The sequence below is a fragment of the Erinaceus europaeus genome, chromosome 8 (genome assembly GCF_950295315.1).
Source record: "Erinaceus europaeus chromosome 8, mEriEur2.1, whole genome shotgun sequence".
NCBI classification, from domain to species: Eukaryota; Metazoa; Chordata; class Mammalia; order Eulipotyphla; family Erinaceidae; genus Erinaceus; species Erinaceus europaeus.
Window position 1 is genome coordinate 15,088,197 of NC_080169.1, and position 22,665 is coordinate 15,110,861.

A 22,665-nucleotide genomic window follows, 5' to 3' on the forward strand; every position below is an offset into this window, starting at 1 on the left:
TTTAAATAAAAAAAATTTATTTATTTATTTATTTATTAGAGACAGAGAGGAATTGGGGGAGATAAATAGGGAGAGACAGAGAGACACCTGCAGCCCTGCTTCACCACTTGTGAAGCTTTCCCCCTGAAGGTGGGGACCAGAGGACCTGAACCCAGGTCCTTACACACTATAATGTTTCTGTTTAACCAGGTACACCATTGACTGGCCCCTGTGTCCCACAACTTTTTTATCCAGTCATCTGTCAAAGGGCATTTTGGTTGTTTGCAAGTTATTGCTATTGTGAATAAAGCTGCTATAAACATAGGGGTGTATATATCCCTTCAAACCAGCATTATTACATCATTTGGGTATATGCTTCGTAGTGGAATTGCTAGGTCATATGGTATTTCCATTTGTATTCGTTTAAGGATTCTCTATCCTGTTCTCCATAGTGGTTGTACCAATTCACATCCTCACCAGCGATGCAGTAGAGTTCTTCTTTTCTCCATATCCTAATACTTTCTCCTGTTTTATTGATGGAGCCCATTCTCACAGGTGTGAGGTGGAACCTCAATGTGGTTTTCACTTACATTTTCTAATGCTGAGTGAATTAGAACATTTCCACATACATCTGTGGCCAATGTGTATCTCTTTTTTAGAGAATCATCCATTCATATCTTTTTAATTGAGTTGTTATTTTTTTTAGCTATAAGAATTCTTTTATAGATATTGATATTAACAGCTTGTCTGATGTGTAGTGTGCAAATATCATTTCCCATTCACTGAGTTTCCTGTTTATCCTTACGGAATTTTCTTTTGATGTATAAAAACTGAATTTAATATAGTCTCACTTATTCATTTCTGTTTGCCTTGTCCATGGGATGGAGTCTCCAAATACATCTTTAGTGTTAAGGTCCTGAAATGTTTCATCTATGTATTCTTGAATGTATTTATTTATGTATGTATGTATTTATTTATTTTGCTTCCAGGGTTATTGCTGGGGCTCAGTGCCTGCACCATGGATCCACTGATTCTGGAGGCCATTTTTTTCCCCTTTTGTTGACTTGTTGTTGTAGCCTTGTTGTGGTCATTATTGTTATTGTTGATGTTGTTCATTGTTGGATAGGACAGAGAGAACTGGAGAGAGGAGGGGAAGACAGAGGGGGAGAGAAAGATAGATAACTGCAGACCTGCTTCACTGCCTATGAAGCGACTCCCCTGCAGGTGGGAAGCCAGGGGCTCGAACTGAGATCCTTACATCGGTCCTTGTGCTTGGCACCACGTGAGCTTAACCCGCTAAGCTACCGCCGGACCCCCTCTTAAATATATTTTATAGTTTCAGGTCTAATATCCAGATTTTGATCCATTTTGAGTTAGTTTTGATGCATGCTGTTAGATGGTGATCTAGTTTCCTTTATATATATGTGTGTGTATATATGTAGGGAAATTGTAAGAATGTGGTTGAGCTTAGCAGGGCTTGATCTGAGGGTCACGTCCATCCTGTCAGTCTCTCTCTCTCTAGGGAGAGGTTGAGTGAGGAAGGACACAACCCCCCAAGGTTTGCCTCATCTTATCAGACTCCCTGTCTCACAAAGCACCCTACATTCCTGATACTATGGCCTGCTCCCTTATTATCTACATAATCATTGTTTTACTTGAAAGATCCCCACCCATTCCACTCCTTTGATCTACCTTCTTTCTACCCTCAAGACCCTCCCTGCCTGCAGGGTATTTTTTATCCTACCAGTTAAAACCCTAGCAACAGTTGCTAAGGAAGTTCCTACCTTTCCCAGTCCCTTTTGCCTTTCTCCGCCCCTTTCCAAACCATGTCAAGCCATTTCCATTTCCGACTTATCACTTCCGGGTCTGACTCTTAAAAGCCTTGGCTCTCTGCTCAATAAAGAATTGAATCACCTCGACACCACCAGTTCTGTCCCCGGGTCATCTCTCTCACATCACTGAGTGAGTAGCAGCCCAGGCTGGCTCCAGTCATTATCTCTCCAACCAAGAGAGTACGTGCCCGAGAAGAGGCACCCCCACTCTAGCCCAGAATATATATATAGTTTGGTGATTATTGGATAGAGACAAATAGAAATTGAAAAGGGAAGGGAGACAGAGAGGGAGACAGACAGAGAGACACCTGCAGCCATGCTTCACCACTCATGAAGTTTTCCCCCTATGGGTGAGGACCGGGAGCTTGAACCTGCATCCTTGCACACTGTTATGTGAGTGCTTAACAAGCTGTGCCACTGCCTGGCCCCTTCCTTTTTCTGCTTGTGGTTGTGCAATTCACCCAACACCATTTTTTTTATTTAGTTAGTTATCTTTATTTATTTATTGTATAGTGACAGCCAGAAACTGAGAGGAAGGTGGAAGTGGAGAGAGAGGGACAGACAGACACCTGCAGTACTGCTTCACTACTTGTAAAGCTTTCCCCCTACAAGTGGGGACTGGGGACTTGAACCTAGATCCTTAAGCATTGTAACACATGCGCTCAGCCAGGTCCACCACCTGCCCCCCCAACACCATTTGTTAGACTTTATTTTCCCCAAAGATTTTCAAATACTCCGCCATCAGAACAAGTTTGAGGCAGGGAGGACAGCACAATGATTATGCAAAAGATTTTCATGCCTGAGGCTCCTAGGTTTTAAATTCAACCCCCATACCACCATAAACCAGAGCTGAAGAGTACTCTGGTCTCTCCTTCTCTCTGTATCTCTCTCAATAAAAAATAAAATATTTTAAAATTATACATAAACAAAGAATAGGTTTAGGGGGCTGGGTGGTAATGCAGCGGGTTAAGCGCCTGTGGCATGAAGCGCAAGAACTGTTGTAAGGATCGCAGTTCAAGCCCCCGGCTCCCCAACTGCAAGAGGGTCACTTCACAGGCGGTGAAGCAGGTCTGCAGGTGTCTGTCTTTCTCTTTCCCTCTGTCTTCCCCTCCTGTCTCCATTTCTCTCTGTCCTATCCAACAACAATGACATCAATAACAACTATAATTATAATAACCACAACAATGATCAAACAACAAGGGCAGTGATCCAGGAGGGGGAGCAGTGGATAAAGCAGCGGACTCTCAAGCATGAGGTCCTGAGTTCAATCCCCAGCAGCACATGTACCAGAGTGATGTCTGGCTCTTTCTCCTCCTATGTTTCTCACTAATAAATAAATAAAATCTTAAAAAAAAAAAAAAGGCAACAAAAGGGGAAAAAACAGCCTCCAGGAGCAGTGGATTTGTGGTGCAGGCAACAAGTCGCAGCAATAACTCTGGAGGCAAAAAAAAAAAAAAAAATAGGTTTGGGGGGCTGAGTACTAGCGCACCTGATTAAGCACACATAGTTCAAAGCGCAAGGACTGGCTCAAGGATCCTGGTTTGAGCCCCCAGCTTCCCAACTGCAGAGGGGTCGCCTCACAAGCAGTGAAGAAGGTCTGCAGGTGTCTGTCTCTCCCCCTCTCTGTATTCCCCTCCCCTCTCACTTCTCTCTCTCATATCCAAAAAGAAAAAAAAAAAAAAGCTACAGAAGCAGTGGATTCATAATGCAGACACCGAGCCCCAGCGATAACCTTGGAGGCAAAAAAAAAAAAAAAAAAATTTTAAAAAAAGAATAGGTTTGAAAATGCTTGAAAAGAGTCCTCGACGCTTTATAGTCTGCCTCTGTTCTCTCACTTTCTATGTCAGTCTCTTCTGTCTGTCCCACCATTCCTCCCATATCCTCCCAGCACACACCTCCTTCTTGCTAAGTAAATAATTGTCTTAAGGGAGGTCTGAAAGTTAAATCCCTTTTCCCCATTGAGTTCAGCTGGCTGGAAGACAATCTTAAAATGAGAGTAATTTGATATGTTTGGAAGAAGCAGGAAAAACAAAAGTTTAAATAGCTTCTTCCCTCAACGAGAGCATTATAACAACATCATCCATGGCTCTGGTGTTCACCGTGCAGCATCATGTCACCCAGATAGCACACTCGCTTTGTCAAGTGCACAGCCCAGGCTCGAACCCAGTTCTCACTGTACTGAAAGGAACTCTGGTGTGGGGGTGTCTTTCCTTCTGTTTTTTCATTTCTTTTTTTTATTATTATTATTATTTATAAAATGGAAATATTGATAAGACTATAGAATAAAACATTTCCATACAACACCCACCCCTAGAGCTCCATATTCAGTCCCCTCCTTTGATAGCTTCCCTATTCTTTATCCCTCTGGGAGTGTGGACCCAGGATCCTGAAATTAGTGCAGCCTGGAATGTTCATAGCCACAACCACAGAATGTGAGCTCAGACTTACAGGGAGGCAAAGGTTACACAGGCTCCTGTGCTGAATATAGGCCCCAGATCAAATCGATGGGGTTTACCGTTAATAATATTTATATACTTTCTTTCCCCATATTTGGGAGCTACTCTCTTCCCTGATCCAGCTTTCTAGTCCTTTTTCCAATTATGACACCATCTTCCCAGACAATAACCTGGGTCCACCTGCATATTAGATGTCAGGCACTGACAAAAACTGTCTCTTCCTTTCTACCTTTGTCTTTCTATCTTAAAAAAAAAAAAATGAAGTTGGTGTATTGCACGAAAGTAAAAGACTCTGGGGTGGGTGGGAGGGAGAGTACAGGTCCAAAAAGGATGGCAGAGGACCTAGTGGGGGTTGTATTGTTATGTGGAAAACTGAGAAATGTGATAAATGAATGTAAAACATTAGTCCCCCAATAAAGAAATTTTTTTTAAAAAGTAGCCTAGGGGCTGGTAAAGTAACTCACACAGATAGTGCATGAATTATTATTTTGCCTCCAGGATTACTGAGGGCCTGCACTATGAATCCACTGCTCCTGAAGGCCACTTTCTTCCCATTTTTTGTTGCCCTTGTTGTTTTCATTATTGTTATTGTTAACATTGATGTTGTTGTTGGATAGGACAGAGAGAAATTGAGAGAGGACGGGAGATAGAGAGGGGGCAAGATAGACACCTGCAGACCTGCTTCATCTCTTGTAAAACTACTCTCCTGAGGTGGGGAACCGCGGGTTCAAACCAGGATCTTTACGCTGGTCCTTGTGCTTTGTGCCATGTGTGCGTGTAACCTGCCACGCTACCGCCCCACCCCCAGATGATGCATGTGTTCATTGTGTGTGTCCAAGTTCAAGACCAGACATTACTACACTGAAGGAAGCTTTGGTGCTCTGGTCTCTTTCCCTCAGGCTCTCTGTAAACATCAGTTTGGAGCAAACTCCCAGTAGCAATACACAAAAACATCATTATTATGTCTATTAACTCATTTATTCTTTTTTTTTTATTATCTTTGTTTACTTATTGGATAGAGACAGAGAGAAATTGAGGAGAGGGAGAGAGACAGAGAAACACCTGCAGCCCTGGTTCAGTGCTTGTGAGGCTTTCCCCCTACAGGTGGGGACCAGGGGCTCGAACCTGGGTTCTTGTGCACTGTAATGTGAGCACTTAACCAGGTGCTCTACCGCCTGGTTTGTTCTTTTTTTTTTATTATTATCTTTATTTATTTATTGGATAGGAACAGCCAGAAATTGAGAGGGAAGGGGTGATAGAGAGGGAGAGAAATAGAGACACCTGCAACACTGCTTCACCACTCGTGAAGCTTCTCCCCTGCAGGTGGGGACCAGGGGCCACTCCACTCCTCCTGGAGGCCATTTTTCCCCCTTTTTGTTGCCCTTGTTGTTATCGTTGGTGTTAATGCTGTCATTGTTGTTGGATAGGGCAGAGAGAAATCAAGAGAAGAGGGGAAGGGAGAGGGAGAGAAAGACAACTGCAGACCTGCTTCACTGCTTGTGAAATGAACCTTCTGCATGTAGGAAGCCAGAGGCTGGAACCAGGATTCTTGCTCGGGTCCTTGTGCTTTGAGTCACAGGTGCTTAACACGCGCTGCTACCGCCCGGCCAGCCTCTGGCGCTGTAAACTCTTTCACACTCTTTCTGCCTCTGCCTCTGCCTCTGCCTCTGCCTCTGCCTCTGCCTCTGCTCTGCCTCTGCCTCTGCCTCTGCCTCTGCTCTGCCTCTGCCTCTGCCTCTGCTCTGCCTCTGCTCTGCCTCTGCCTCTGCCTCTGCCTCTGCCTCTGCTCTGCCTCTGCCTCTGCCTCTGCCTCTGCCTCTGCCCTGCCTCTGCCTCTGCCTCTGCTCTGCCTCTGCCTCTGCCCTGCCTCTGCCTCTGCCTCTGCCCTGCCTCTGCCTCTGCCTCTGCTCTGCCTCTGCCTCTGCCTCTGCCCTGCCTCTGCCTCTGCCTCTGCCTCTGCCTCTGCCTCTGCCTCTGCCTCTGCCCTGCCTCTGCCTCTGCCTCTGCTCTGCCTCTGCCTCTGCCTCTGCCTCTGCCTCTGCTCTGCCTCTGCCTCTAAAAAAAAAAAAGTCACCTTTAATTTTTGGTTGTGTGGCAAAAGCAGTCACTTAACATCATCATTCATCATTACCACCACCAACCCTCACAAGCCTAAGGCTTTGTTACTACTTCTTCCTTTTCCTACTCTTAGCCATTGTTCCCTCTTCCCATCCCCAATAGCCAAACATGAAAAACTCAAGGTAGGTGTGTGTGTGTGTGTGTGTGTGTGTGTGTGTGTGTGTGTGTGTGTGTATGCCAGCCCTAGAACACCTTACTCAGAAAAAAAAATTCATAATCAACTTAAAAACCTTTTTATTGGGAGTTGGCGGTAGTGCAGTGGCTTAAGCGCACCTGGCGCAAAGAGCAAGGACTGGCGGAAGGATCCCGGTTCTAGGCCCCCGGCTCCCCACCTGCAGGGGAGCCGCTTCACAAGCGGCAGGTCTGCAGGTGTCTTTCTTTCTCTCCCCCTCTGTCTTCCTCTCCTCTCTCCATTTCTCTCTGTCCTATCCAACAGTAATAACAATGACAAGAAGGGCAACAAAATAGAAAAAAAAAAAAATCCATGAGCAGTGGATTCATAGTGCAGGCACCGAGCCCCAGCAATAACCCTGGAGGCAAAAAAAAAAAAAAAAAAATCACAGCACTAACTCTTCCTTCAGTGTGGTGGGGTGAGGCTGAAACCAGAGCCATGCACATGGCAAAGCAGTGCGCTATCTTGTGGACTTTCTGCCAGCAGGCTGGCACAAGATGCTGGTTCATTCCATGACTTCAGTGCTATTCTTTCTTGTTTATTCTTCTCATCACATGTTCCTCACACACATTCACATAAATACAATGCTGTCTTCCACTTTATTCTCCTCCTCCTCCTCCTTCTTTTTAAGTAGTAATATATTTATGAGAGAGGAGCAAAAGAAAGAGAACCAGAGCATCACTTTGGCAAATGCCATGCTAAGGTTCAACTTTAGGACCCCAGGTTTGACAGTCCAACATTCTACCCATTATGCCACCTCCTGGACCAATCTCCCCAAATTCCTATCCTTCTTTTCTGCATTTATTTATATGACTACGTGTTCATTAAATCACTAAAGTATCACTGAGAAGAAAGCATGGTTATTATACAAAGAGGTTCAGCGGTGAAGCACCCTGTTAAGCACACATATCACCATGCAGGTCCTCATTTTTTTCTTTTTTTTAACCAGAGCACTGCTTAGCTCTGATTTATACTGGTGCTGGGGATTGAACCTGGGACTTTGGTGCCTCAGGCATAAAAGCCTCTTTGCATGACCATTATGCTATCTAGTCCTGCCCTCTTCTCCCTCTCTACCACTCCCTCCTCTCTTAATTTCTCTCTGTCCTATCAAAAACAAATTTTTTATATATTTTTAATTATCTTTATTTATTTATTGGATAGAAACAGCCAGCAATTGAGAGGAAGGGAAAAATAGGGAGAGAGACAGACATTTGCAGCCCAGCTTCACCATGAGCAAAGCTGTCCCCCTGCAGGTGGAGACCAGGGGCTTGAACCTGGGTCCTTGCGCATTGTAATGTGTACTCAACCAGGTACGCTATCACCCAGTCCCGCAAAAATAAATTTTTAAAAAGAAAAAAGGAGAAGGAGAAAACAACAGAAAGAACAGACTCAAAAGTTCCTGCAGGTGCAGAATCTAGAGAAACAAGTCTTAAGAGGTCAGGAAGTGGTGACCCAGGTTCAAGCTCCTGGTCCCCACCTGCAGGGGGAAAGCTTCACGAGTGGTAAAACAGAGCTACAGGTGTCTCTGTCTCTTTCCCCTTCCTACCTCTTCCTCTTTCTCAACTTATATCTTTATTCAATAATAAATAAATATAATTCAAGAGAGAGAGGAAACAAAGCCTTATATATTACCAAGTGCAAGGACCTAGGTTCGAGCCCCTGCTCCCCACCTGCAAGACATCCTCTTCACAAGCAGTGAAGCAAGTCTGCAGGTGTCTTTCTCTCCCTCTATCTCCCTATCTTCTCTCATTTTCTCTCTGTTCTACTGTCCTACCTAATAAAAATTAGAGAGAGAGAGAGAGAGAAAACACACACACACACACACAGGTAGAGAAACAAGACTTTATGGTCAGGAGCTGGGAAGTGGTGAATAAAGGCTGGCTCCTCCAGGGACAGAATGAAAAAGAAGAACAAGTGGTCCGGGAGGTGGCTCAGTGGATAAAGCATTGGACTCTGAAGCATGAGGTCGCGAGTTCGATCCTCGGCAGCAAATGTGCCAGAGTGATGTCTGGTTCTTTCTCTCTCCTCCTATCTTTCTCATAAATAAATAAAATCTTTAAAAAATAATAAAATATATATATATAATCTTTTAGAAAGAAAGAAAGGAAAAAGAACAAGGTAGAGATCACATCATGAGGTTAGGTGTTCTGTGGGTCCTGGCGGTTGTGAACAAATCCTGTGTCATCAACCCAAGACACAGGGGTAGGCCAATGTAACTCTGAGTCTTCAATGGTAGGCCCAGCTGGTTGGAACACAGAGCGGGTTAATCAGAAGAAACTGGTGGCCAGGTGGTAACACACCTGGTTGAGCGCATACGTTACCATGAGCAAGGATCTGGGCTCAAGTCCCTGCTCCCCACCAGCAAGAGTAAAGCAGGTCTGAAAGTGTCTGTTCCTCTCTCTTTCTCTTCCCTGTCTTGAGTTTCTCTCTGTATCTGTCTTTTAAATTTGTATTATCTTTACTTATTTGTTGTATAGAGACTATCAGAAATCGAAAGGGAAGAGGGAGATAGAGAGGAAGAGCGAAAGAGATACCTGCAACACTGATTCACCACTCCTGAAGTTTTCCCCTTGTATTTGGGGATGGGGACTCACCGATAGAAATCTGTAAAGCTCTGTAATCCAGACTACATCTCAGACTTGTTCAAACAGAACCTGTGGAGGTGGGGCCAGCCTGGCCTGGGGCTTTAGAACTCCACAGATGATCCCAATGTACAGCCAAGCTTGAGAGTCACGACCTGGGCTCGTGCTAACTTAATTTAAAACATATTTTATGTATAGATTTATTGGATAGAGACGGGGAGGAACTGAGGCCGGGTGGTGGCACACCTGGTTGAGTGCGCATGTTACAGTGCACAAGGACCCAGAGAGAGAAAAAAACAGAAATCACTCTGTTACATGTGCTGCCAGGTGTCTAACTCAAGAACTCATGCTTGAGAGTCCAATACTTTATCTACTGCACCACCTCCCGGACCACTTCTTTTCATTTTTAAGGATTTTATTTATTTGTTTTAAGATTTTAGTTATGTGATCTGGGAGGTGGATCAATGGATAGAGCACTGAACTCTCAAGCATGAGGTCCCGAGTTCAACCCCTGGCAGCACATGTACCGGTGTGATGTCTGGTTCTTTCTCTCTCTTCTCCTATCATTCTCATTAATAAATAAATAAAATATTTTTTAAAGATTTTATTTATTTGAGTAGGGAGAGACAGCATAATGGTTATGAAAAGAGACTGTCATGACTGAGACTCCAAAGTCCCAGGTTTAATCCCCTGTACCACCATAAACCAGAGCTGGTAAAAAACGGGGAGGGGGGATTATTTATTTATTTATGTATTTACTTATGAGAAAGATAAGAGGAGAGAAAGAACCAGACATCACTCTGGTACAGTGCCGGGATAGCCTGAGGGTACTTCTTCCCGAGCTAGTGCTCTCTGGGTTGGAGAGAACTCAACTGGAGCTGATCTAGGCTGCTGTGTGGGAGAGGGATCAGGAACGCGTGCTGCACCAACTTCCGCAGGAGATACACTCTGGAACTCTCGGAGCCGGAAAGCAATTTCCAAGTGTCTTTAATCAGAAGAGCAGCTGTTTTTATACTCTCCAAGTAGGGTGGAAACAGGATGTGATATAGAGAGGGTGGAGAGAAAAGTGACTGGTGAAAATCAGAGTGTGACAAGGAGGGGGCGGAACAGGCGAGAATCCTATAACTGAACCACCAATGCCCTGGAGTGCTTTATGTAAAAGTGATTTATGTAAATAGACCAAACCTTTGGATCAGTAAATCCCTATATAGCCATATGGATAAGAAGAAGCCAGGGGGAGATGGCAACTACCCAACAGTACAGGTGCTGACAGAGCTCAAACTCAGGACTTCATGGTTGAGAGTCCAATGCTTTATCCACTGCACCACCTCTGGAAGCACAGAATTTTATTTACTTACTATTGAGAGAGAGAGGAGGGGAGGGAGGGAACACCAGAACATAACTCTGGACATGTGCTGCCAGGAATCAAACTTGGGAAGCTCATGCTTGCGAGTCCAGGGTGTTACTCATTGTACCACCCCCTGACCAAGGGTTTTCTCTTCACCCATTCGTTAATAAGGAAAATGTGTTGGGTAGGGGAGATAGCATAATAGTGACGCAAAGAGATTGTCATGCCCAAGGCTCCAAGGTCTCACTCAGGTTCAATCCTCTACAAGCCAGAGCTGAGCAATGTTCTGGTAAATATATATAAATTTAACAATTGTCAATAAATAAATAAGATTTTTAAATGATGGTAAAATTGGGGTCAGGCGGTAGTGCAGTGGGTTAAGCGCACGTGGCACAAAGCGCACTTAAGGATCCCAGTTCGAGCCCCCTGCTCCCCACCTACGGGGGGGGGGGTCACTTCCCAGGCAGTGAAGCAGGTCTGCAGGTGTCTATCCTTCTCTTCCACCCTCTGTCTCCCCCTCCTCTCTCCATATCTCTCTGTCCTATCCAACAATGACAACATCAATAACAACAATAATAATAACTACAACAACAATGAAAAAAACAATGGCAACAAAGGGGGGGGCAAATTTTTAAAAAATTTTATTTATTTATTTATTTTCCCTTTTGTTGCCCTTGTTGTCTTTTTGTTGTTGTTGTTGTTGTTGTTGTTGTAGTTATTACTGTGGTTGTTATTGGATAGGACAGAGAGAAATGGAGAGAGGAGGGGAAGACAGAGTGGGGAGAGAAAGATAGACACCTGCAGACCTGCTTCACCGCCTGTGAAGCGACTCCCCTGCAGGTGGGGAGCCGGGGGCTGGAACCAGGATCCTTATGCTGGTCCTTGCGCTTTGTGCCACCTGCGCTTAACCCGCTGCGCTACAGCCCGACTCCCAAAAAAATTTTTTAATGATGGTAAAATTATTGATAGGAGGTCCACTCTGTTGACAAACATTGCATTGCAGAAAAAAGGGAGATCAGGAACTGAACGATAAATAAGCTCTTGTTCTAAATTTCACCCCACCCCCTAGCCCCATGATTAGGGAAATAGCTCAATTTGTAGAATATGGGGGAGGGTTGCCAGGTGATAGTGCACCTGGGTTAAGCACAGATGTTACAATGCACCTGGGTTCGAGTCCCCATCCACACCTACAGGGGAAAAGCTTCTCAAGTGGTAAAGCAGGGCTCTCCCTCTCTATTTCCCCATTAAGCACACATAGTGCAAAGAGTAAGGGCTGGCTCAAGGATCCCAGGTCCAGCCTCTGGCAAGCGGTGAAGCAGGTCTGCAGGTGTCTGTCTTTCTCTCCCCCTCTCTGTCTTCCCCTCCTCTCTCCATTTCTCTCTGTCCTATAAAACAACAACAGCAGTAACAACAACAATGGAAAAAAAGAACCAGGAACAGTGGATTCATGGTGCAAGCACTGAGCCCAGTGATAACCCTGGAGGCAAAAAAAAGTTTTTTTATTGCGCAAAGCACAAGGACCAGCATAAGGATCCTGGTTCGAGCCCCCCCCACACACACACACACCTGCAGGGGAATCACTTCACAGGCAGTGAAGCAGGTCTGCAGGTGTCTATCTTTCTCTCCCCCTCTGTCTTCCCCTCCTCTCTCCATTTCTCTTTGTCCTATCCAACAACGACTACATCAATAATGACAACAATAATAATAACTACAACAACAATAAGAAAACAACAAGGGCAACAAAAGGGAATAAATAAATATTAAAAAAAAGCTTTTTTATTGTAGAGCATGAGACTTATATAAGTGAGGTTCCAGGGTCAGTCTCTGCTACAGTATATACCAGAATGTTTCTCTGGCTCCTCTCTTTATCTTTAAAAATCATTAAAGTAGGGGCCAGGTGGTGGCGCATCTGGTTGAGTGTACATGTTACAGTGAGCAAGGACCCAGGTTCGAGTCCCTGGTCCCCACCTGCAAGGGGAAATCTTCACAAGTGGTGAAGCAGTGCTGCAAGTGTCTCTCTGTCTCTCTGTTACCCCCTTCCCTCTCTCTCTCTCTGTCTCTCTATTACCCCCTTCCCTCTCAATTTCTGACTGTCTCTATCCAACAAATAAAGATAAAAAAAAAAAAGTTAAAAAAAATCATTAAAGGGAATTGGGCGGTGGTGCAGCAGGTTAAGCACACGTGGCGCCAAGCACAAGGACTGGCATAAGGATCCCAGTTCGAGCCCCCGGCTCCCCACCTGCAGGGGAGTCACTTTACAAATGGTGAAGCAGGTCTGCAGGTGTCTGTCTTTCTCTTCCCCTCTCTCTCTTCCCCTCCTTTCTCCATTTCTCTCTGTCCTATCCAACAACAACGACATCAATAACCACAACAATGTTAAACAACAAGGTCAACAAGAGGGAAAATATATAAATATATATATATAAAAAGAAAAAAATCATTAAAGTAAATTAAGAGCGGAGGGTAGATAGCATAATGGTTATACAAACAGACTCTCATGCCTGAGGCTCCAAAGTCCCAGGTTCAATTTCCCCACCACCACCACCACAAGCCAGAGCTGAACAGAGCTCTGGTTAAAAAAAAAATTTTTTTTTAAAGTAAATTAAGAGGGTCGGGCAGTAGCACAGAGGGTCTCTGTCTCTGTCATCCCCTCCTCTCTCCATTTCTCTCTGTCCTATCTAGCAACGCCATCAGTGACAACTATAAAAACAACCACAACAGCAATAAAACAAGGGTGGCAAAAGGGGGAAAAAATAGCCTCCAGGAGCAGTGGATTTGTTGCACAGGCCCTGAGTCCCAGCGATAATCCTGGAGGCAAAACAGCAACAACAAAAGCAAATTAAATCTCATCCCCAGAATGTTGGGCTTGTTTTAAAGAAGAAAACAGGCTCCCTTGATTTCTAGCCCAGAGCTGGTTCAGCCTTGTTGGGAGATGGGGTTCCAGCGCCTAGGGTCTAGTAGGGGACGGACAGTGGGCATTTAGTAACTGTTCTATCTTCGCCTTAAGCTCTAATATACTAGGAATGAGAAACCCAATCAGAAAAAATAACATGTTTGAACATTTTCATACAGAGACAAAATCTGTGGACTGGAAGGGTGGGGCAACCAAGTCCCTTATAATGACTTTATCCCTCCAACTCTGCACAACAAAGCATTTTAAGATTACTTAAGTATCCCTCCCTAGAATATTTGCATTTAAAAGAGATGGGGGGAGGGAAGGGGAGGCAAGAGTTAGCTTACCTAATAAAGCACCATATTAGAGGAACCAGATTCCAGGCCTGGCCTCTCACTAACCCAAATACTGGACTGTACAAATAAATGCCTCACAGACAGAGTAATACTGTAGAATCTCTTTCTTTCCCTCTCTGTCTCTCACCCTTTATCTGGAAAGAAAGGAGAAGAGGAAAAAAAAAGAGAGATGGTAGTTGGGCGGTAGCACAGAGGTTTAAGTGCTAAGGATCAGGGTTCGAGCCCTTGGCTCCCCACAGGCAGTGAAGCAGGTCTGCAGGTGTCTATCTTTCTCTCCCTCTCTTTGTCTCCCTCTCTCCATTTCTCTGTCCTACCCAGCAACAACAACGACAACAACAATAATAACGACAACAACAAGAGTTAACAACAAGGGCGACAAAATGGGAAAAACAGCCTCCAGGAGCAGTGGATTCCTAGTGCAGGCACAGAGCCCCAGCAAAAACCCTGGAGGCAAAAATAAAAAAAAGAACTAGTTACTATCAGATGGAACCAATAAAAATCAGGTAAGGGTAGATAGCATAATGGCTATGCAAACAGACTCTCTTGCTTGAAGTTCCCATGTCCCAGGTTCAGAGGTTCAGTCCCCAGCACCACTATCAGCCAGAGCTGAGCAGTGCGCTGGTACAAAAAAAAGATTTTCAGCACTGAAAAAAATATAGCTCAGCAAATATTACCCACCCCCCAAATCTATACTATCGTGGACAAGGCTTCAGGTTGTCTCACCATAAGATATGGTAGAGAGGGATATGATAGAGAGGGAGTCCGGTAGTAGCCAGAGGGTTAAGCGCACATGGCACAAAGCGCAAGGACCGGCGTAAGAATCCGGGTTCGAGGGAGTCGAGCGGTAGCAAAGTGGGTTGAGCGCACGTGGCGCAAAGTGCAAGGACTGGCTGAAAGATTCCAGTTCGAGCTCCTGGGTCCCCACCTGCAGGGGAGTCGCTTCACAGGCGGTGAAGCAAGTCTGCAGGTATCTGTCTTTCTCTCTCCCCCTCTGTCTTCCCCTCTCTCCATTTCTCTGTCCTATCTAACAATGACAACAATAATAACTACAAAAAAAAGGGGGGGGGCAACAAAAGGGAAATAAATATTTTTTAAAAATTTTTAAAAAGAGATGGTAGAGAATGAGGTCATGGAAGATAAGAGAAAGTACACCTTAAACCCTGGTGCAGGTTATCAAGAGTCCAGAAAGAATTCAAGGATAAAACTGCAGTAAAACTACAACAATAAAACAACAAGGGCAACAAAAGGGAATAAATAAAATAAATATTAAAAAAACACTCCAGTAAAGGGGCGAGGTGGTGGCTCATCTGGTTGAGCTTACATGCTACAACGCACAGGTTCGAGCCACGGGTTTCCAGCTACCAGGGGAAAGCTTTGCGAGTGGTGAAGCATTGTTGCAGGTGTCTGACTCTTTCCTCCTATCATCTCCTCCCCTCTTGATTTCTGACTGTCTATCTAATTAATAAAGATAATTAAAAATTAATATTTATTTTCCCTTTTGTTGCCCTTTTTATTGTTGTTATTGACGTCATAAGACAGGACAGAGAGAAATGGAGAGAGGAGGGAAAGACAGAGAGGGGGAGAGAAAGACACCTGCAGACCTGCTTCACTGCCTGTGAAACGACTCCCTAGTAGGGAGCAGGGGCTCGGACCAGGATCCTTCTGCGGGTCCTTGCGCTTTGTGCCACGTGCACTTAACCCGCTGCTACCGCCCTACTCCCAATAAAAATACATAATAAAAATTTAAAAATAAAGACTCCAGTAAGTGACGGTACAGATTTATCCATTTATCTTGTGGTGGATAAAGGTGAAAATACACATTAAGAGAAAGTACAAGGAGATTTAGAGGTGGCTTGCACTGGTCAGATTTATTGGAAAGGGGAGAGAGAACGAAGTCATAGAAATGAGGAAATGTTAGGAGATAAACTTGGAGTATGGGAGGATTTGGGGGTGAATGTGCATTGTCCCAGATTATATAGGAAACAGACTAATTATTATTCACGTGCACACACATCAATTTAGGTTCCTTCCCTTTTCTGACTATTTGTATCCCTTTTGGGATAGTTTTTTTGTTGTTGTTGTTTTATTTTTGCCTCCAGGGTTATTGCTGGGGCTCGGTGCCTGCACTACGAATCCACTGCTCCTGGAGGCCATTTTTCCCCTTTGTTACCCTTCCTGTTGTTCTTGTTACTGTTATTGTTGGATAGGACAGAGAGAAATTGAGAGAGGAGGGGAAGACAAGAGAGGGGGAGAGAAAGATAGTTACCGGCAGACCTGCTTCACCGCTTGTGAAGCGACTCCCCTGCAGGTGGCGAGCAGAGGTCTGGAACCAGGATCCTTAGGCCCGTCCTTGTACTTTGCTACAAGTGCGCTTAACCGCTACGCTACCACCCGCCCACCTGGATAGTCTTAATGTCCCATACACCGTGGAACCCCTCCCAGATAGTTTGGAGATGTGATTATAATGACAGCTTAATGAGGCTAGGAGTAGGATAAGGGAACTTTTAGTGGCCATCCTGGATCCAGTTGGTTTCCTCTAGGTCCTTAGGGAAGTGATTAGCCCTGTATCCTGCAAGTTCTGGTTTTGACCGGTCTCATTACCTCCCACCTGGTAGGCTCTGGGCTCCTTCCTCTCGCTGTTTCCTTGATATCTCAGAAGTGCTTCGTGGTTTAGAAAGGCTGGTGCAGCTAAAGCTTTCAAGGGCCATGAGAAGTGGAAAGATAAATTTAAGTGGGGACCCCTGGATACAGTGAGATCCGTTCAAATATTAATTAACTAAGTATAGCAGAGCATTACTCAGCTCTGACATAAGGTAGTACGGGGGAATGAACCTGGAATCTTAAAGCCACAGGCATGAAAGTTTTTTTGTATAACCATTATGCAACCTACCCTACTGCAACGGTTGCGTGGAGGTGGGGGGAGGTGGGCTTGGGGGCCGGGTGGGAGGAGTGATTTGTCCTGAAGCCCACTGGAAAAGGTTGAGGTAGAAGGGAAAGGCCCACCAGCTTTTAAGAACAAGATTTTGCTAACCTGGAAGGTGTCACAGTGGCTACACTTGTTTGATCCTTGAAACAGCATATCCAGAGAATGCTCTGTTTGCTTGTTTGTTTTGTTATTTCTGTGTGCCTTGTGCTATTAAGTAGATAAATCTGAAGGAGGAGGAGAAGAAGGTGATTCTGCAGGGCCTTGTGCTACCTTGAATATGAGAATTAATGGGAGGATAAATTAATATAAGGCAGGATTTTAAAAAATATATATTTTATTTATTTATTAATGAGAAAGGAGAAGAGAGAGAAAGAACCAGATGTCACTCTGGTATATGTGCTGCCGGGGATCAAACTCAGGACCTCATGCTTGAGAGTCCAAAGCTTTATCCACTGTACCACCTTGTGGACCGCAAAGCCATGGCCCAGAAGGAAATTTAGAAAGATGAGTGGGTTTTTAAGATTTAATTTTTATTTATAAAAAGGAAACACTGGTAGCACAGTGGGTTAAGTGCAAGGACCGGCATAAGGATCCTAGTTCGAGCCCCCGGCTCTCCACCTGCAGGGAGTCACTTCACAGGTGGTGAAGCAGGTCTGCAGGTGTCTGTCTCTCCCCCTCTCTGTCTTCCCTTCCTCTCTCCATTTCTCTCTGTCCTATCCAACAACGATGACATCAATAACAACAATAATAATAACTACAACAATAAAAAAACAAGGGCAACAAAAGAGAAAATAAATAAATATATAAAAAAATAAGATAAAAAAGATTGGAGGCTGGTTAGTAGTGTACCTGGTTGAGAGCACATGTTACAATGTGCAAGGACCGGGGTTCAAGCCCCCCCAAGCCCCACGTGTGGAGGGGAATGCTTCTTCAGTGCTGAAGCAGGGCTGTAGGTGTCTCTGTCTCTCTCCCTATCACTCCTTTACCTTTTGATTTCTGGCTGTCTCTATTCAATAAATAAAGATGATACCCAAAAATTAAAATATATTTATTTATGAATGAGAGAACCAGACCATCACTCTGTCAGGATGGATGCTGGGGATCAAATGGGGGTCATCAGGAGTCCAATGCTTTAGTTTTCAATTTTTTTTTTGGAGGGGAAACAAATAAGGGTGTTTTTTTTAAATATAATATTTTTTCTTTTTTAAATAATTATTTATCTATTTATTTTCCCTTTAGTTGCCCTTGTTGTTTTATTGTTGTAGTTATTATTGTTGTTATTGATTTCGTTGTTGTTGGATAGGACAGAGAGAAATGGAGAGAGGAGGGGAAGACAGAGAAGGGGAGAGAAAGATAGATACCTGCAGACCTGCTTCACCGCCTGTGAAGCAACTCCCTTGCAGGTGGGGAGCTGGGGACTCGAACCAGGATCCTTAAGCTGGTTCTCTTGCTTTGTGCCACTTGCGCTTAACCCACTGCACGACTGCCCGGCTCCCACAAATAAGTTTAAGTTTTGTTTTGTTTTTCCTCCAGGGTTATTGCTGGGCTCGGTGCCTGCACCATGAATCCACCGCTCCTGGAGGCCATTTTTCCCCCCTTTTGTTGCCCTTGTTGTAGCCTCGTTGTGGTTATTATTATTGCCATTGTTGATGTCGTTCATTGTTGGATAGGACAGAGAGAAATGGAGAGAGGAGGGGAAGACAGAGAGGGGGAGAGAAAAACAGACACCTGTAGACCTGCTTCACCGCCTGTGAAGCGACTCCCCTGCAGGTGGGGAGCCAACAGCTCGAACCAGGATCCTTACGCCCGATCTTGCACTTTGCACCACATGCGCTTAACCCACTGCACCACCGTCCGACCCCCAAGTTTTTATTTTTTACAAATACACTGAAGAATCTGCAGTACTGCCAGCATTGGATGCCATCCTGGGCCATATGTCTGCACACTCCTTTGCAACCAGTCCTGTGATGGCAGAACCTTTCATTTCCCCTTTATTGTCTACGATGACACCCACATTGTCTTCAAAATATAGAAATACACCATCTTTTCTCCAGTATGACTTTCGTTGTCAAATTACGACTGCTAGATGTACCTTCTTTCTGAGCTCTGGTTTGCCTTTTTTTTTTTTTTTTAATTTATTTCTTTATTGGGGAATTAATGTTTTACATTCAACAGTAAATACAATAGTTTGTTCATGCATAACATTCCCCAGTTTCCCACTTAACAATACAACCCCCATTATGTCATTTATCATCCTTCATGGACCTGTTTTGCCTTTTTTGACTGTGGCCATGCCATGTCACCCACACCAGAAGCAGGAAGCCTGTTCAGTTGTCCTATGAGACCCACGTCTCCCCACCCATTCACAAGCCCAAACAGTAACCAAATGTGGCGTAACTTGTCACACCACCGATTGAAGCAAACAACACAACATGCTGTCGCTTCACCAAAAGTGTTGTCTTCACTCTTCCCTTTCTTGGCGGTTCAATGGGTCACTAGTAAGAGGCCCAGCGAGTGCTTTCAAAAGGGCAGTTTTCAATTTTTTTTTTTAAGATTCTATTTATTTATTAATGAGAAACATAGGAGGAGAGAGAAAGAGCCAGACATCACTCTGGTATATGTGTTGCCGGGGACTGATCTCAGGAGCTCATGCTTGAAAGTCCACTGCTTAATCCACTGTGCCAACTCCCAGACCACGAGTTTTCAATTTTTTTGAAGAGGTGCCTACCATGCCTTCAGATGAGAAAAATAGTTCATCAATAAACTATACACATAGCCTAGAGTGAGGGGTAGAATTAGGATTGAAATCCAGTCTGGGGATTAAAGGGTGTTAGCATGGGGGAGGTTGTTTTGCATACACTAAATGCCAAGACTTGGATTCATCAACTAGTCAAGTGTCACTGGTGCTGGAAGAGAAAATGAAGGTGTTCATGAAGGAGATACCTGCAAAGACCATGGAGGAGTTTTAGCCTTGAGAAGGAGGGTAAACTATTCCCTTAGTAACCAAGGCAGGGTGGTCCTTGAGGTGGCACAGTGATAAGGCTTTGGACTCTCAAGCATGAGGTCCTGAGTACAATCCCAGGCAACACATGTGCCAGAGTGATGTCTCATTCTTTCTCTCTCCTCCTATCTTTCTCATTAATAAATAAATAAAATCTTTTTTTAAAAAAAAAAGGGAGGTTGGGCTTTAGCACAATGGGTTAAGTGCAGATGGCACAAAGTGCAAGGACCGGCGTAAGGATCCCGGTTCCAGCCCTGGCTCCCCACCTACAGGGGAGTCACTTCACAGGCAGTGAAGCAGGTCTGCAGGTGTCTGTCTTCCCATCCTCTCTCCATTTCTCTCTGTCCTATCCAACAATGATGATGACATCAACAACTACTATAATTTTTAAAAAAAAAGGGTATCAAAAGGGAAAAATAAAATAAAAAATAATTTTAAAAAATTAAAAAAAAAAAGAGAGAGGGAGTCGGGCGTTAGTGCAGCGAGTTAAGCACAAAGCACAGGGACCGGCCCGGCGTAAGGATCCGGTTCGAGCTCCCACCTGAGGAAGAGTCGCTTCACAGGTGGTGAAGTAGGTCTGCAGGTGTTTGTCAATAATAACTATAACAATAAAAAACAAGGGCAACAAAAGGGAATAAATTAAATAAATAAGAAACCAAAGCAAAGGAAAACAGGGAGATAACTTTTAAAAAAAGTTTTTTATATTTATTTATTTTCCCTTTTGTTGCCCTTGTTTTATTGTTGTAGTCGTCCTTGGATAGGACAGAGAGAAATGGAGAGAGGAGGGGAAGACAGAGGGGGAGAGAAAGAGAGACACCTACAGACCTGCTTCACTGATTGTGAAGTGACTCCCCTGCAGGTGGGGAGCCAGGGGCTCGAACCAGGATCCTTACAATGGTCCTTGCGCTTTGCGCCACGTGTGCTTAACCCACTGGCTACGGCCCGACTCCCAGATGAGAAGACTTAATAATAGAGTGTGGGCAGGTAAAATAGCATAATTACTGTGCAAAAGACTTCCATACCGTCTCTTTCCCTGCCACCTCCAGGACACAGGGAGGTGGAGGCTCGGTGTATTTAAGATTTGGCTTCAACCTTAACCCACCGCCATGGCGGAGGAAGGCATTAGTGCTGGAGGTGTAATGGGCGTGAATACCACTCTACAAGAGGTGCTGAAAACCGCCCTCATGCACGATGGCCTAGCACGCGGCATTCGCAAAGCTGCCAAAGCCTTAGACAAGCGCCAAGACCACTTTTGTGTGATTCCGTCCAACTGTAATGAGCCTATGCATATCAAGTTGGTAGAGGCTCTCTGTGATGAACACCAGATCAACCTAATTAAGGTTGATGACCTTAAGAAACTTGGAGAATGGGTAAGCTCTGTAAAACTGACCGGGCAAACCTCATAAGGTCGTTGGTTTCAGTTGTGTAGTAGTTAAGGACTGTGGCAAAGAATCTGAGGCCAAAGATGTCATCGAGGAATACTTCAAATGCAAGAAATAAAAAAAATATAAATAAAATTGGCTTTTATCAAAAAACAAACAAAAAAAGACTTCCATGCCTGAAGTCCCAAGGTCCCAGGTTCAATCCCTAGTACCATAACAAGCCAAAACTGAGCAGTGCTGTGGTTAAAGGGGGGGGAGGGGGGTGCAGGCGGTAGCGCAGGTTAAGCCCACGTGGCGCAAAGTGCAAGGACCGCCATAAGGATCCCGGTTCAAGCGGTGAAGCAGGTCTGCAAGTGTCTGTCTTTCTCTCCCCCTCTCTGTCTTCCTCCCTCCTCTCTCCATTTCTCTCTGTCCTATCCAACAACGAACAACATCAACAACAATAATAACCACAACAAGGCTACAACAAGGGCAACAAAAGGGGGGGAAATGGCCTCCAGGAGCGGTGGTTTCGTGGTGCAGGCACCGAGCCCAGCAATAACCCTGGAGGCAAAAAAAAAAGAAAGAAGAACAAGGGGTGCCAGGTGGTAGCGCAGCGGGTTGCAACAAGGAAACCTGGGTTAAGAGCGCATAACATCAAGCGCAAATACCCGCCTAAGGGGGTCGCTCCACAGGCAGGTCTGCAGGTGTCTTTCTCTCCGCTTCTCTGTCTTCCCCTCCTCTATTCTCTCTGTCCTATCCAACAACAACAAGAATAATAACAACAACAACAACAACAATAAACAAGGGTAACAAAAGGGGAAAATGGTCTCAAGGAGCAGTGGATGAGAGTGCAGGCACCGAGCCCCAGCAATAACCCTGGAAGAAAAAGAAAGAAAGAAAGAAAGAAAGAAAGAAAGAAAGAAAGAAAGAAAGAAAGAAAGAAAGAAAGAAAGAAAGAATGGAAGAAAGAAAAGAAAGAAAAAAAAGAAAGGAAGAAAGAAAGAAAGAAAATAGAGCACCCGCCTTGCATGAATAAGGCAGCCCCCACTGTACTGAAAGAAACTGTGGGGGAGTTGGGCGGTAGAGCGGAGGGTTAAGCGCACTTGGCTCAAAGTGAAAGGACCCGCTTAAGAATCCGGGTTCGAGCCCCCGGCTCCCCACCTGCAGGGGAGTCGCTTCACAGGCGGTGAAGCAGGTCAGCAGGTGTCTATCTTTCTCTCTCCCTCTCTATCTTCCCCTCCTCTCTCCATTTCTCTCTGTCCTACCTAACAACGACGACATCAACAACAACAGTGATAACCACAACAACAATGAACAACAACAAGGGCAACAAAGGGGAAAATAAATAAATATTTTTTAAAAATTAAATATTAAAAAAAAGAAACTCTGGTACTGTGGTATCTTTTTTTTTTTTTTGCCCTCCAGGGTTATCACTTGGGCTCAGTGCCTGCACTATGAATCCACTGCTCCCGGAGGCCATATTTTTTTCTTTTTGTTGTCCTTGTTGTTTATCATTGTTATTGTTATTATAGTTGTTATTGCTGTCGCTGTTGGATAGAACAGAGATAAATCGAGGAAGGGAAGACAGAGAGGCGGCCAGAAAGATAGACACCTGCAGACCTGCTCCACCACTTGTGA

The 22,665-nt window shown here is 44.6% G+C and overlaps 1 non-coding gene and 1 pseudogene across 1 annotated transcript; one reads left to right on the top strand and one right to left on the bottom strand.

Moving 5' to 3' along the window:
- Positions 1 to 19,058: 19,058 nt before the first annotated feature.
- On the bottom strand, positions 19,059 to 19,192 carry LOC132540086 (small nucleolar RNA SNORA21). The gene has a single exon (XR_009551350.1). It is a non-coding gene; the product is annotated as a small nucleolar RNA SNORA21 (small nucleolar RNA).
- A 1,529-nt stretch (positions 19,193 to 20,721) lies between these two features.
- LOC103121571 (small ribosomal subunit protein eS12-like) lies at positions 20,722 to 21,528 on the top strand (annotated as a pseudogene).
- The last annotated feature ends 1,137 nt before the right edge of the window (positions 21,529 to 22,665 follow it).